This window comes from Eleutherodactylus coqui, chromosome 12, assembly GCF_035609145.1.
Source record: "Eleutherodactylus coqui strain aEleCoq1 chromosome 12, aEleCoq1.hap1, whole genome shotgun sequence".
Classification (NCBI taxonomy): domain Eukaryota; kingdom Metazoa; phylum Chordata; class Amphibia; order Anura; family Eleutherodactylidae; genus Eleutherodactylus; species Eleutherodactylus coqui.
The window spans coordinates 67,926,539-67,939,801 of NC_089848.1; the positions used below are offsets into that span (position 1 = coordinate 67,926,539).

The 13,263-nt window shown below is 44.2% G+C and overlaps 1 protein-coding gene across 1 annotated transcript in view; it reads right to left on the bottom strand.

Moving 5' to 3' along the window:
• Window positions 1-11,523, bottom strand: part of MACC1 (MET transcriptional regulator MACC1) — a 53,863-nt gene extending 42,340 nt beyond the window's left edge. Inside the window, exon 1 of the mRNA XM_066585595.1 lies at window positions 11,392-11,523. The gene's annotated coding sequence lies outside the window, so the exon portion shown is untranslated. The remainder of the gene's footprint in view (window positions 1-11,391) is intronic.
• Between the last annotated feature and the right edge of the window lie 1,740 nt (window positions 11,524-13,263).

The following is a 13,263-nucleotide window of genomic DNA, read 5'->3' on the forward strand; positions in this document are numbered from 1 at the left end:
AAATGTGTTAAAATAAAAAAAATATACTGTACATACTTACCTTGTCCCGGCAGACGGAGTTCAGCGCGGCCGGCAGTGGGTGTGAAGGGGGTGTGAGTCAGACCTGCCTCTGATTGGCTTATGTGCATCACCAAATAAATCTGTCTTGTTGCACTCCCTAGAGAACTCTATAAATTTGGGGGATAAAACGTAGAGATGTACTCTATCTCCCTGCCAAATTTCATCAAAATCACTTCAGCACTTTAGCCGTGAAAAGGTAATAGACAGACAGAGTCACTTTTGCATTTATAATATTAGTATGGATATTGAGGTGCTGCAGTAAACAGAATGGCCTGTAGAGGGCTGTAGACAGGCGTTCAGGCTGCAGAAATTAGAGAGACCATCTGTGAGTGTGGCAGGAAGTAACATAAAAGTATGAGTTCCTGCCATATTTAGGGGGAAACTGGCTGCCAGCCAGAGTGAGAGGCTGAAGCAGCAGTCACCAGGCACTTGGAGCCTGAGGTCCGTACGTGCCTGTTCTAAGTCTGACAGTAGAGGATGCCGGGTGAGGGATGGAGATAGAGACCCTGTGGGTTGTGAACCTTGAGCGCTGTATGTTTACACATATTTGCTGTGATATGGAATAAATGCTGGTGAAAGCTAGACGTTAAAGAAATCCAAGTCTCTGGAGCTTTTATGTATGTAGTGGCCATTCCTGCTGAAAGGCAAAGATGACGATCTGATTTGAACCCCCAACAATATATGTATATATATATATATATCTTTTTTTCTTCTCAAGATCAAAACATGAGGCAATTTCCTGCTGGTGGACAAATTTTTGTGAGTCACATACAAGTGTACTTGTGCATGCAGGTGCGGTCGCTATGCCAGATATTGGTGAAAAAACAAACACAATGACATCACATAAGGAGTGACACCGGAGAATGTCAGTGTTAAAGCACACTCAACCTCAAAAATCATAATACTGTAAAACGTGTCCCTTAAACCTTATGCTGAGAAACAATGGAGCGTATGTATAAAAATAGTTAGGGTACATTTACACCCTCTGTTCTTGCAGAGAGCCACACCATTACTGCACCGCAATAAAGCAGCATACAAATACTGTACATTATGTTTCTTCCCACAATTATACCATAATTGAGCTCATGGTTTGAGAAAACTGCATTCATGGAAAAGCTATAACAAACTGCATGAACCTATACTTACATCTAGTAATACAGCATCCCTCGCCTGCACCATCGCCAAGAACCCCTCTGTACATTGTCCTGCTGGGAACTCGCTACATGAGTCTAAATAGCACCTTAATGCAATCTTAAGGTGACCATACACAATAGATTAATATTGACCAAACCTGCAGCTTTTTGCTGGTCTGGACAATCATCTAATGTGTATGGGTTTCTCCCACTATCCCCGGACAATAGATGTTGGAGGAGATTAGGATCGGACAGTTGGATTTCAACTGCTCAATCCTTTTTCTCTCGTTGAGATAAGCTAACGTCAGAGGAGTCTGGTAGTGACTTTCCCCATTCTCTAGATTAAGAGCAGTGGTGTGCTACCAATGTAGGCAGACTACACCATTCATATATGGCCCATGTGGCAAGGGGACCTAGGGCCAAATGGCCTCAGCTCCCTTCCCATCACTCGTCCACCCCCAGAACATGAGATACAGTGTCCGGCATCCAGACCATCTGACAGGCTTACTTTTGTGAGTGAGAGATCTTCTTGTTAAAACATTGCCGCAAGACTGGAGGTATGGCACTATTAGTGCAGGTTCTGAGTTTTGCTATGGGTCCCATGAGTTCTATGTATGCCTCTGAATAACGTTCCCACCTCTTTAGAATAGAAGCACTGATGTGTGACCAATGTAGGCAGACCACCCAATTGCTATGGGGCCTGTGGGGCAAAGGGATCGGGGCAAAATAGTCTCACCTCCCTTCCCATCACTCGTCCACCCGCAGATCCCTCACTTATAGTAGTATTGAGCCTGTCAGAGGTTCTGGATGCCAGGCGCTCTATGCAGAGGAAATCCTCATTCCTCCCCATTTCCTGCATGTACTATATGCCAGAACATGAGATACAGTGTTCGGCATCCAGAACATCCGACAGGCTTAGTAGGACTTGAAAAATATGGCAATTCCCACCGACAGCACCAAGTATACCCTACACAGGGTCAGGCCACCTAAAGGACTGAGAGTGAGAGATCTGCGATCTGCTCATTAAAACATTGCTGCAAAGCCAGAGATTCACACGGAAAGGTAAGGTACTATTATATTAATAATAGATTATAGGGGGCACTATTATATTGAGGGCAGCAGGGAACACTATTAGTGCTAGTTCTGAGTTTTGCTATGGGCCCCTTAAGTTCTATGTACGCCCCTGAATAAGAGCACATGCATGCTCAATCAAGCTGCCCATACATTGGTAAGGGGATTAAAGGCAAGATACTGTCAATTAGGTCTGGCTCACACAACCGTGTCGGTACAGAGTGTTCCACGCACTAGTCCTCTACGCTGTACCAATCTGCCAATGGTGGCCTTGTTGCCACTAACATGAATTGCACAAAATACGCACACAAGTAAAATTGCAGCATGTTCTATCTTAGTGCATATTATGTCTGCATACATGCCAAGATAGTACGATGACGATGGGTGGCACGCAGCAAGTACGCAATATCATTGCATACCTGCTGCGTGCTGTGTGCGTGCCTCTCGTGGGTGGCATGCCGCAATTTATGGTTGTGTGAGCCAAGCCTTAAACAAACATTCGGCAGGCGGCTTGCTAATGTGTATACCCACCATTAGACTACTTGTGAATAAGGCAATCTCCAAATAGGCCCAGTGCACGAGTGTCAAAATGTGTCTTTCCTCCCTGTTGCCCTGTCATCATCCATTCACAAAGATTTTTTGTGGCAGAAAAATAAATAAAACACACATTAGTCACCTAACCCAGGCACAGCAGGGCAGCAAATCACTGCCCCAATGGGTATTAAGACCAATTAATGGCCACAGTGGTCATGTGCTTCAACAGCCATGTGGCCGCTGGCTGCAGAAGTGAGCAGAGACAGGAGCGGTGAAGACACAAAATAGGGGAGTATAGCTTGTTACTGGATTTTAACTTCCTCAATACTTTTCAATTGAAGTTGAAATTGGTGCCAATCGCCGGGGGTCTGGTGCTGCCAGGAGCCCAGTGCAAATGCCCCATTTGCCCTATGATTAAAGGTACCCTGTCTGTGGATAGTACTGTGTAGAAAGGAGAAGCTGAGCAGTTTGATATATAGATAAGTGGGGGAAAATGTGTATGATTTGTAATCCATAGGATAGGGTTAAAAGCCTGATTAGTGGGTCTCTTAACGCTGAGACCCCCACTGGTCCTGAGAATGAGGGTCCCATATCCCTCTCTTCTGTCATTGCGGGAATGCTTCTCCCACCTGTAGCTTGAATGCTGCTCCATTCATTTCAATGAGTCTTACGAAAACAGCTAAGCACTTTGTATTTGGCTATCTTCATTAGTAGAATTGAGCGAACATACTCTGCAGAGCTTGATGCTCGTTCGAGAATTAGCATACTCGATGGTGCTTGTTATTCGAACGAGCATCAAGCCGTGTTTGCCTCCGCCCCAGTTTTTGGCTCCTCCCCTCTGTGACATGCCTGGTTTGGCCCTTCCCTGCTGCAGCGCCATTGGCAAATGTTTTGTCTGGTAGGCAGAGGAGAGAGAAAGAGAGAGAGCTCGGCCCCCGGCGTCCCACATACAAAAATGCTCATTGTAGTCAATGGGGATCATTACTCGAGTAGAGCTCTCAAATTTTACGAAAAGCTCGACTCGAATAACGCGGACCCGAGCATTTGGGTGCTCGCTCATCTCTATTTATTAGCCCTATTGAAATGGATGAAGCAGCAAGTACCCTCCTCACTGTGGAGGGGTTGGGGCAGGGGCAGTGAGCCTACAGTGAAGAGGACAAGGGAAACGGGAATCCTGTTCACGGGATTGGTGGAAATCAAAGCGGTCCACTAATCTATCAATTTTCACCTATCCACTTGAAAATTTGCCCCCTAACTGAAATACTCCTTTAATGCAGCGAGGCTCATGCACACGGGCAGATCACAACTCTTAGTGGTACAAGCGTTTGGGTCCTTACTGTACCTCTGTATGACTCCAACTGCATACAAAAATAGTCACTGTATGCTCCATATGTACAGAGGCATTCTTCACTAGAAGCAGGAAGTACTGTATAGAATCCAAGTCCCTACGGGCTCCATGTATACAGCCCTGCTCTATACCTAAGCCCTTGGGGTTTGCATGGATGAGCTGAAAAATAACTTTATTTGATATCAATTCGTTATTTTTAATGTGTTCACTATGTAATACGCCTATGAGTACTGAGTCACTTCCCTGCATGGAGTACACGTGATGCATATGTATATACAACACTGTGCCTGCAACGTCCAAATACAGAGATGACAAGAGGGAAACTTGCCACGTGAAAATATTTATTGTACCTTTTGCACATTTACCTGGAAATATTTGGATAGCACAAAAAACATCACTTGTCTACACTTACATCACATTTGGGCAGGAGATCGGTTTGATATATAATCGCCAGGATATAAAGTATTACTTGTCACAGACTTGTTGAGGCACAGGTATACTGTATCAACATTTGACAAATGAAAGTCTGTGGGCACAGTGTAAAGGTGCATTAACACACACAGATGATCGCTTAAAATTTGTCAGAAACTGACAGTTTTTAGCGATTGTTTTGCATAGGTACTAATAGGCTAATCAGCTCTTTAGTACTTCATTGAATGTATTTAGAGAACAGCAGGTAGACTGTTCTCTAAATACATCACTGTGACCATTTTATACACATATATAAATAACAGGTAAGTGGATGCTGGAGAAATGGAGGATATATAGACGATGTAATCCTAGATTATGATGCACTGACATAATATTTCACAGGTTGACAGCTACAAAAATATATGGGAAGCCCTACCTAATTGTACATATACTAACACTTGCTTTATTAGAGAACACACAAGAGCAGTAGTGAGTAGAACTAATGCTGAATCCTAGTAGCGGGCCGAGAACTGGGCATCGCTTTTTTTAAAATTACATCAATCAAATTAGTTTTTATTTGCAGTAGTTTTCATGCTCGTTACGACGCATCTTGAACAATTCCATATAGAACTAGTCTTGTCTGCCTAGAACCTGCTGTAATTACTTACTACAAAGGGTTCGTCACCTAAATTAGATTTTACAAAAATATGGTAAACATGACAATAAAGGGTGAATACCGGGATGCTGATTGGTGAACCCAGATAATTTTGCTTTGGACAGGAGACAACTTTATGTCTATAGCGGGCCATGTGTAACAGGGGTCTCCTGTTACTTAGTCCCCGGAGCTGAATTAGCCAAATATTTAGTAATGTCTTATTGATCCATTATTGTGTTTTTGTGTAGTATTTTTTGTGGTGCAGGATGATGTCTTCCAGGATGACGTGAAGGGAGAACAGGCTCTCATGAGAACACTCAGGCACTATATGAAAGAAAATGGCACAAAAACGGGGTTGATTGTGATGCAGCTAGAGGTCATTGTGGAGACAGATGAGTGGACAGTCGCCCCAGACCATTGGAGCGGACACTATTGGTAATAAGTTCCAGCCTACTAAAACGCTGACTTCTCTTGCATTAATGCATTGACCCAGAGTCCCACTGATAGGGGCGGAACCTAATCAGCATAATGAGAGCCTGTTCCACAGATACTTACCCGGGGCACCAGTATCTGTACTGTCTACTAAGCTGCAAGTGGCAATATTACAGTCTTTGGCTATAAAAGCTACTTCAGTATCAACCCTGTGTGAGCAAAATCAATATGTGGTCGTGGCCCCTCAGCTGGTCATGACAAATTCCTAAAACTTCAACTTTTTCTACAAGCAGTCCGCCTTAGGACTCAACTCTCAGGTAAACCACTCTGAGCACCAAGACCTAGTATTCCTCAGGCCCAGCTTACAATACTGTGAAATACCGTGTTTCCCCAAACTCAAGACACTATCTTATATTAATTTTCGCCCCAAAAGACGCACAGTGTCTTATTTTCGGGGGATGTCTTATATACTCACCTAGCAGCCGGCGTTCGGGTACCTCGCGTTGGTCTTCGTCGCTGCTGCAGGCTTCCATGTCCTCCTGCACATTGACAGAGCAGTTCTTCCTTGTAGCGGGGTTTAAATACCCTGCCTGCAGCAAGCTTATGCTCTGATTGGTTAATTGAGCACCACGTCAACCAAGGAGATTCGGCGCTCAATTAACCAATCACAGCCATTCATTGAATAACATCATTGAATGGCTGTGATTGGTTAATTGAGCCCTGGCTTTCATTGGCTGATGCGGCATTCGATTAATCAATCATAGCATTAGCTTGCTGGAGGCGGGGTATTCAAGCCCCGCTACCAGGAAGAACTGCTTTGTCGGTGTGCAGGGGGACATGGAAGCCTGCAGCAGCGCCGCAGCCTAGCGCAAGGGACGCAAACGCCAGTTGCTAGGTGAGCATAGTTTGGGGTTATTATTAGGGAAACACGGTATACACAATAGATGTAGGGTACATTCCAGTAGAACAGTTCTGTTAAACTTAAAGCTGACCGTACACTTTAAATAGCTGGTGTATGAACTCCACAATAAACGTACATAGACACATAGAAGATTGCTAGCTGCTATTCGTTTCAATGGGGCTGTTCACACAAGCGTTAGAATGCTGCGCTTTGACAGTGATGCATATTCTATCTTTGTCTGTTTTCAGCCATGCATCGGCCATTGAAATGAATGGGCAGCGGTTTCAGTACTGCTGCAGACGTGGTACACACCGATTTTTTTTTGGGGGGGGGGGAGGGGGGGAGAGCTTGAAATATAAACCCTACCCTGAAAATCAGACCCAGCTACACTAGATGGAATAAAAAAGCAATACTCACCTAGCAGGCTCTGAATGGCTGAGCCAGACAATGAATAGCTGTGATTGGTGCACCGAGCCAGCACCACTGAGAACCAATCACAGCACTCTCTTGCTGGAGGCGGGGTTCCCAAACCACGCTAACACTAATAGATGATCTGTCAGTACACGGGAAGCCTGACGCAGCGCCAGAAGTCAGTGGCAGGGACCCCGCGGCACCTGCTAGGTGAGTGTTGCTCTTTTTCTTTCAGCTTCCAGTGCTGCTGAGACCGCAGTAAATGCAGCGTTGAAAAACACTGCGTTTCAGCAAACGCCTGTGTTTCTGCGAAATTCAATATTAGACCGGCTGCACACAGCCGGATTTGCATTGCAGAATACAGAGTGGGGTCTACCTCCGGATTCCGCAGCAAATACCACCCATAACATGCTACTGAAAAATGCCTTTTCTGCACATAAGTGTAAATCAATCGCGATTTTCCATGCACGGAGGAAAAAATTGGAGCATGTCCTACTTGTAAGTGGATTCTGTGCGGAAGTCAATGAAAGCCGTCCAACCCGCTAGACAATGACGCAGGAAAGGCAAGGGTTTAAAAAAAAATCTGTACTGCGCATGTCCGACGGCAAGTCGTGCGGACCATCCGTAGTACAGAAAAGAAGAAGAAATGACAGGTACGCACGGATGCCAACTGGGCACAGGGTTGGATTTCACTGAGGGCTCCCACATGTAGGGGGTCTACAGAAAACAAAACAAAAAAAAAAACGGTCAGTGGTCAACGGGGCAAAGAAATTTGGGCACCTCTGATCTGTACGATCAAAGCTGGATTGGGACTGTGTTGGGGACCAAAGGAGATCAAGCAGTTTAACCATAATCATGGCCCATCCCAATTTATGACCCTATATTTTCATATAGCTCATATTTTCTACATATTTCTCAATCAATTCTGGTCATTTCCTCCTGTAAATCACCCTTGGCCTCTCCTTCAGAGAGATTTTTCTTAAACCATTTCTAATGGCACTATGATTCATCCAAACTCTAACGATCTTGTGATTTTCCTCCTGCCATTATCAGCTTCTTAAAGGGAATCTGTCAGCAGTTTTGAACAGGTTGAACCACATACAAGTGCAGAACAATAAAGTAGAGCGCTTTCCAAATCATATCTTGTAATGTTGCTTGAAGACAGTAGACTTTTTATTATTTTCCTGCTCTGCATAAAAAATCGCATCTGAACAGTCCTGTTGACGGGCCCAGATCTTCTCTGCTGCCCATACTTCCCTCCCGGCCCCTCTCTGGCTGAGTGATATGAATAACATCTCCTATGTCATCCACAAGATTACCAAACTCTCCCGCTTGCGAAGCAGGACTGCTGACCAACATATGCGCAGATCATATGGCCTTGTATTGAGCAGAATTAACCCACACTTCTGCGCATACACTGGCCAATGGCCTTGCAGTGCATGTGCAAGATTTGGATCATCCCATGGCTTACACAGGAGATATCATCCCCATCACTAAGCCAGAGAGGGGCTGGGTTATTGAGGAAACTTTGGGCAGTACAGATGGTCCTGATTAGCCCACCAGACCACTTGGACATTTTTGAATGTAGTGTGGGTAAAAGTCTATTTTTCAAGGAATGCTGGCCTACGGAAATATTACAAGATATGATTTGGAAGGAACTCGACTCCATTGTTCTGCAGCTTAATGTTGTTTAACCTGCTCAAATCTGCTGAGTGGTTCCCTTTAATTTGCATCAATATGTATAGCAGTGACTTCTGCTACCAGTCTTCTCCCTTCTACCAGGCATTATGATTCAGGATTTGCTTTGTTTCATTACTGATTCTGAAAACCTTTGAGTCTACCAGTATCCAAGAAAATGGGAGCAGCAATAGGACCCTATGAAAACAACATGCACAACACAACATGCTGTGATGTTTTCTTGGCTGACTGTTTTTGTGGAGTGCTTTACCATTGCCTTCCCCAGTCATCTTTACCCCCCAGCAAGTTGGGTACTCATCTTACTGACCTTGGAAGGACAGAAGGCTGAGTCAACCTTGCACCACCTACCCATGGGGACTGAACCTGCAACCTTCAGGTCATGAGCGAGAGCTTAGGACTGCATTCTGCTGACTTAACACTCTGTGCCACACACGGCTCTAATACAGTATAGAACACAGTAAAAACAACCCTGTGTCATGCGATTAAAGCCTCAATGAGTTCATCTTCTTTAAATAAGTATATAGTGCACAAGCAGATAATTCACGTAATTCGTGATGATGTTTTCTAACATTGTTTTCATTAGTAACTCCTAATTATATGTATTGTATATTGTGTTCTGTACAGCCACAGCCTGTGACCCCCTGCTGTGTGGCTCACCATAACAGCCTTGATTTATGACCTTGTGTTCTGCCTACAATGTGGCACTCACATTAATAATATTACCAACCTATTCTTTCCCGAGAACGCCCACCAGTTGATGGTATAATAAAGTGTTTGAAGTTTCAAACTGAAAAGTCAATTTGCAAATTTAAATGTATGATTTTGTGTTTATCATGATTAATTTGATAACATTTTTCTCCTTAGTGTAGTTCCGGACCATCACTCAACGTTGAATGTGGCTCACAAGGTATAAAATGTTGGGGACTTCTGATATTCAGACACAGCATATTGGGGCATTTTTGCTTATACTGGTGAACTACTGAGAAGTACACTTTTTTGGTATTTTAGTGTAGCCTTAAAGGGGTTGTTCCAAGGTTACAAGTAGAGATGAGCGAGTATACTCGCTAAGGCACTACTCGCTCGAGTAATGTGCCTTAGTCGAGTATCTCCCCGCTCATCCCTAAAGATTCGGGGGCCGCTGCAGCTGACCGGTGAGTTGCGGCGGGGAGCAGGGGAGAGCGGGCGGGAGAGAGGGAGAGAGAGATCTCCCCTCCGTTCCTCCCTGCTCTCCCCGCTCCCAGCCGCCTGCTGGCCTCCGAATCTTTAGAGACGAGTGGGGAGATACTCAGCTAAGGCACATTACTCGAGCGAGTAGTGCCTTAGCAAGTATACTCGCTCATCTCTAGTTACAAGTTATCTCTTATCCACAGGGAATAACTTGCTGATCAGTGGGATCTCACACTTGAGACCCCTGCCATTCTCGAAAATGGGATTTCCGTGTCCCTCTCTGCCTAACACTGCGGGTTGCTTTTTTCCCTACAGTGATGTAAGAGTGAATGGAGTGCTGGCCGAGCAAGCGCAGTCGGTAGTCAATTCATTTCAATGGGGCTCACGAACGTATCAGAGCGGCTGCTACTTGATTACCCCTGCAGTCACATTGAAAGAGAATGGAGCGTTAGTACACTTGCATATCCAGTGCTCCATTTAGTCTCCTTTCCACTGCAGGGGGTGTAGTATCCCCAGAGTGAGAAGGCCAGGGAACCTTCATTTTTGAGATTTACGGGTGTCTTAGAGTTGAGACCCCCCACTGATCAGCAAGCTACTCCCTATTCTGTGGATAGTCTTTTTACAACCCCTTTGATATAATAAGTGCCCATTCACACAACTGTATGTTCAGGCCACGTGCTGTCAGTGTATTCCACAGACAGCACACAGCCCCATAATAGACTATGAAGCTATTCAGACAGCCGATTTCTCACCCGGCCTGATTGTTCGTGTGAAAAAAAAAACATGGCATGTCTATTCTCATAGGCACTGGAGCTTGTCTATCTCTGGTGAGCTCAATGAAGTGAATGGAGCAAGGGTGCCCATGTGTGTCCTCCGCTGCTCATGCTTTAGGATGCATTGGGGCTGTATTCTACATATTGGCTTGGGTGACATGACCCCTTTAAATGCCCCCTTATTGTACTATTTAGTCATCAGCAGTAATCATTACCAAGTTTAAGAATAAGATCCCTATTTCTGAGTTTATAGCATCACTGGATATGAATAGTCATATATTAATACAAAAAACATTGTGATATAGTATGACAAATACAGCATAACTACTAATCCAAAGTCACGCCGACACATTGTATGATAGACTATATTCAATGAGCTCTATTTCTAAATATCAAGGGCAAACTTCGGTATCTACAGTACGTACCTCTCCTCACTCTCATTCATATCCTTCTGTCACTATCATCTATTCCCGCTTGGTTCAAACTAATGTGTACGAGCACAATGTACAAACTTTAAGCTCTGAACAACTTTTTGAAGAATTTTAGACACATTGTATAATAGACTATATTTAATGAGCTCTAGTTCTAAATATCAAGGACAAACTTCGGTATCTACAGTACGTACCTCTCCTCACTCTCATTCATATCCTTCTGTCACTACCATCTATTCCCGCTTGGTTCGAACTAATGTATATGTGCACAATGTACAAACTTTAAGCTCTGAACAACTTGTAGAAGAATTTTAGATACATTGTATATCTTTCAGGGAATTTAGTAACATAAGGAAACAATCTTACCTGTTTGAGAAGTTCAGCTCAGAAGAGATTCATGGTGTTCCTCTCATGCTCAATTACTCCTGTTTATTTACCTAGTCAAGCAGTTAAGTTCCGAGTAATGATTACCTTGTTGAGCAAGACTAGGCAAACTCAGACACACCTTGCCCTGTCCCTGCAGGTTGACATACCGAAGCGCAACGTCTGCTGGGACTTGAAGTTTTTCTTCATTCACTCCTAGGTTCTTTGGCAGAGATGAAAACTCACTACCCAGAATTCTCTTCCGTCTACCTGTGTGAATACCTGAAACCAAGGAAGGAGTTTCGGTTGAAGGAGGTACCAGGAAAGAAAAGTGAAAACTTGTTGTCACGTTTATAAAGCAGGAGGTATAGTATCACATTTCGTAACATTCTGCATCACAGGGTATTGCAGGACGGACAAGCAGATGCATTTACTATATAGAATGTCCAAACATAGATTTGTGAATTATAGCAGCAGCAAAGTGGAAAACATGTTAATAAATCTCATCCATACAAAAAAAAATAAAGTGGAAGTTAAGTGCGGTGTGGATTTCAGATCCACAGCATGTCAATTCTTTTTACGGATTTCCAACGTGGATTTCAGCTTTTGCAATGCATATGGTGAAACAACCACAAATCCATGCAGATTTCCCTGTGGTTTTGAAGCAGGGGGTGGTGGTGTTGCGTATGGTGCGGAGATGATGGATGGAGACGGAGGCACTTTTTAAAAAAAAATAAAAATAAAGTTTACTGAACTACGCTTAACTTTTTCTCTCCATAGAAGGATATTTTGTACTTGAACGTTGCATATCTTTAACTGGAAGTCACACTTAACATATTTGTCCACTTCGGCGAGACAAGGCATTTGTCTTAACCACTGTTCTTGTAATACTCCATACGCAATGTCGCACTCCGTACTATATTCTTGATAGCATGCAGGATGGCAACATAGTGACCTCACACACCGTAGGTGCCAGAGTACATCACACTTTATGAGTCCTGCGTCACTGCGGGCTCAATGCATCGTTGGTGCAAAACAACATCTCAGGAATTTTTCCGTCTGACGTACACTCTTACGAAGTGTCCTGTCCCCGCTACAACCAACATTATTACCCAGCACACCCACTTACTGCGCATTGCTACTGTGCAAACTCCTTTACCAAACATAGTCTGTCATAGTCCCTGTGTACCATGGTCCCATCTCAGGGATACTCCCCGAGTCCCGTCACAGCCCCTAGCGTGCGAACACTAACGGAAAGTCATCGGATCTCATATGTCTCAGTTTTTCCACAGCATTTCATACAGTGCTGCATAAAAGGTTGGTATATAAAAATAGAATGCTTGGTCTGGGCGAGAACGTGTGTAAGTAACTGGTCAGTGATAGAAAGCAGAGGGACTGGCTGGAGCCTTCGCTAGTTATGTGATTTGTATATATACTTGTAGTATTTCTTGCATTTCTCTATGTTATCATTCAGCATTTGTATTTCAGGTAATGCCTTTGTTTCACGGTGAAGTGAAGGAATATAACTCCAATCCTAAAGAACTTCTCTCCTCTTGGAATATATCACCTACTAGAGAGTATACAGAGTGGCGCAGCAAGGTCAGGTGGTACCCGGTGTGGAAATCTTTTGTCACCCCCCCTCAGTGATAGCACCCATGGTGGCCCGCATCTGCCGCACCCACCTTCCTACGCCACTGCCTGACACTATTTCTGCCTCCTCACTGCTGTCCCTTACACTATTACTGCTCCTGACACTATTACTACTCCCTCACCACTGCCCCTAACAACCTCACACTATCACTGCTGCCTCATCGCTGCCCCTGACACTATTACTGCCCCTCATGCTACTACTGCTCCCTCGCTAATGCCCCTAAC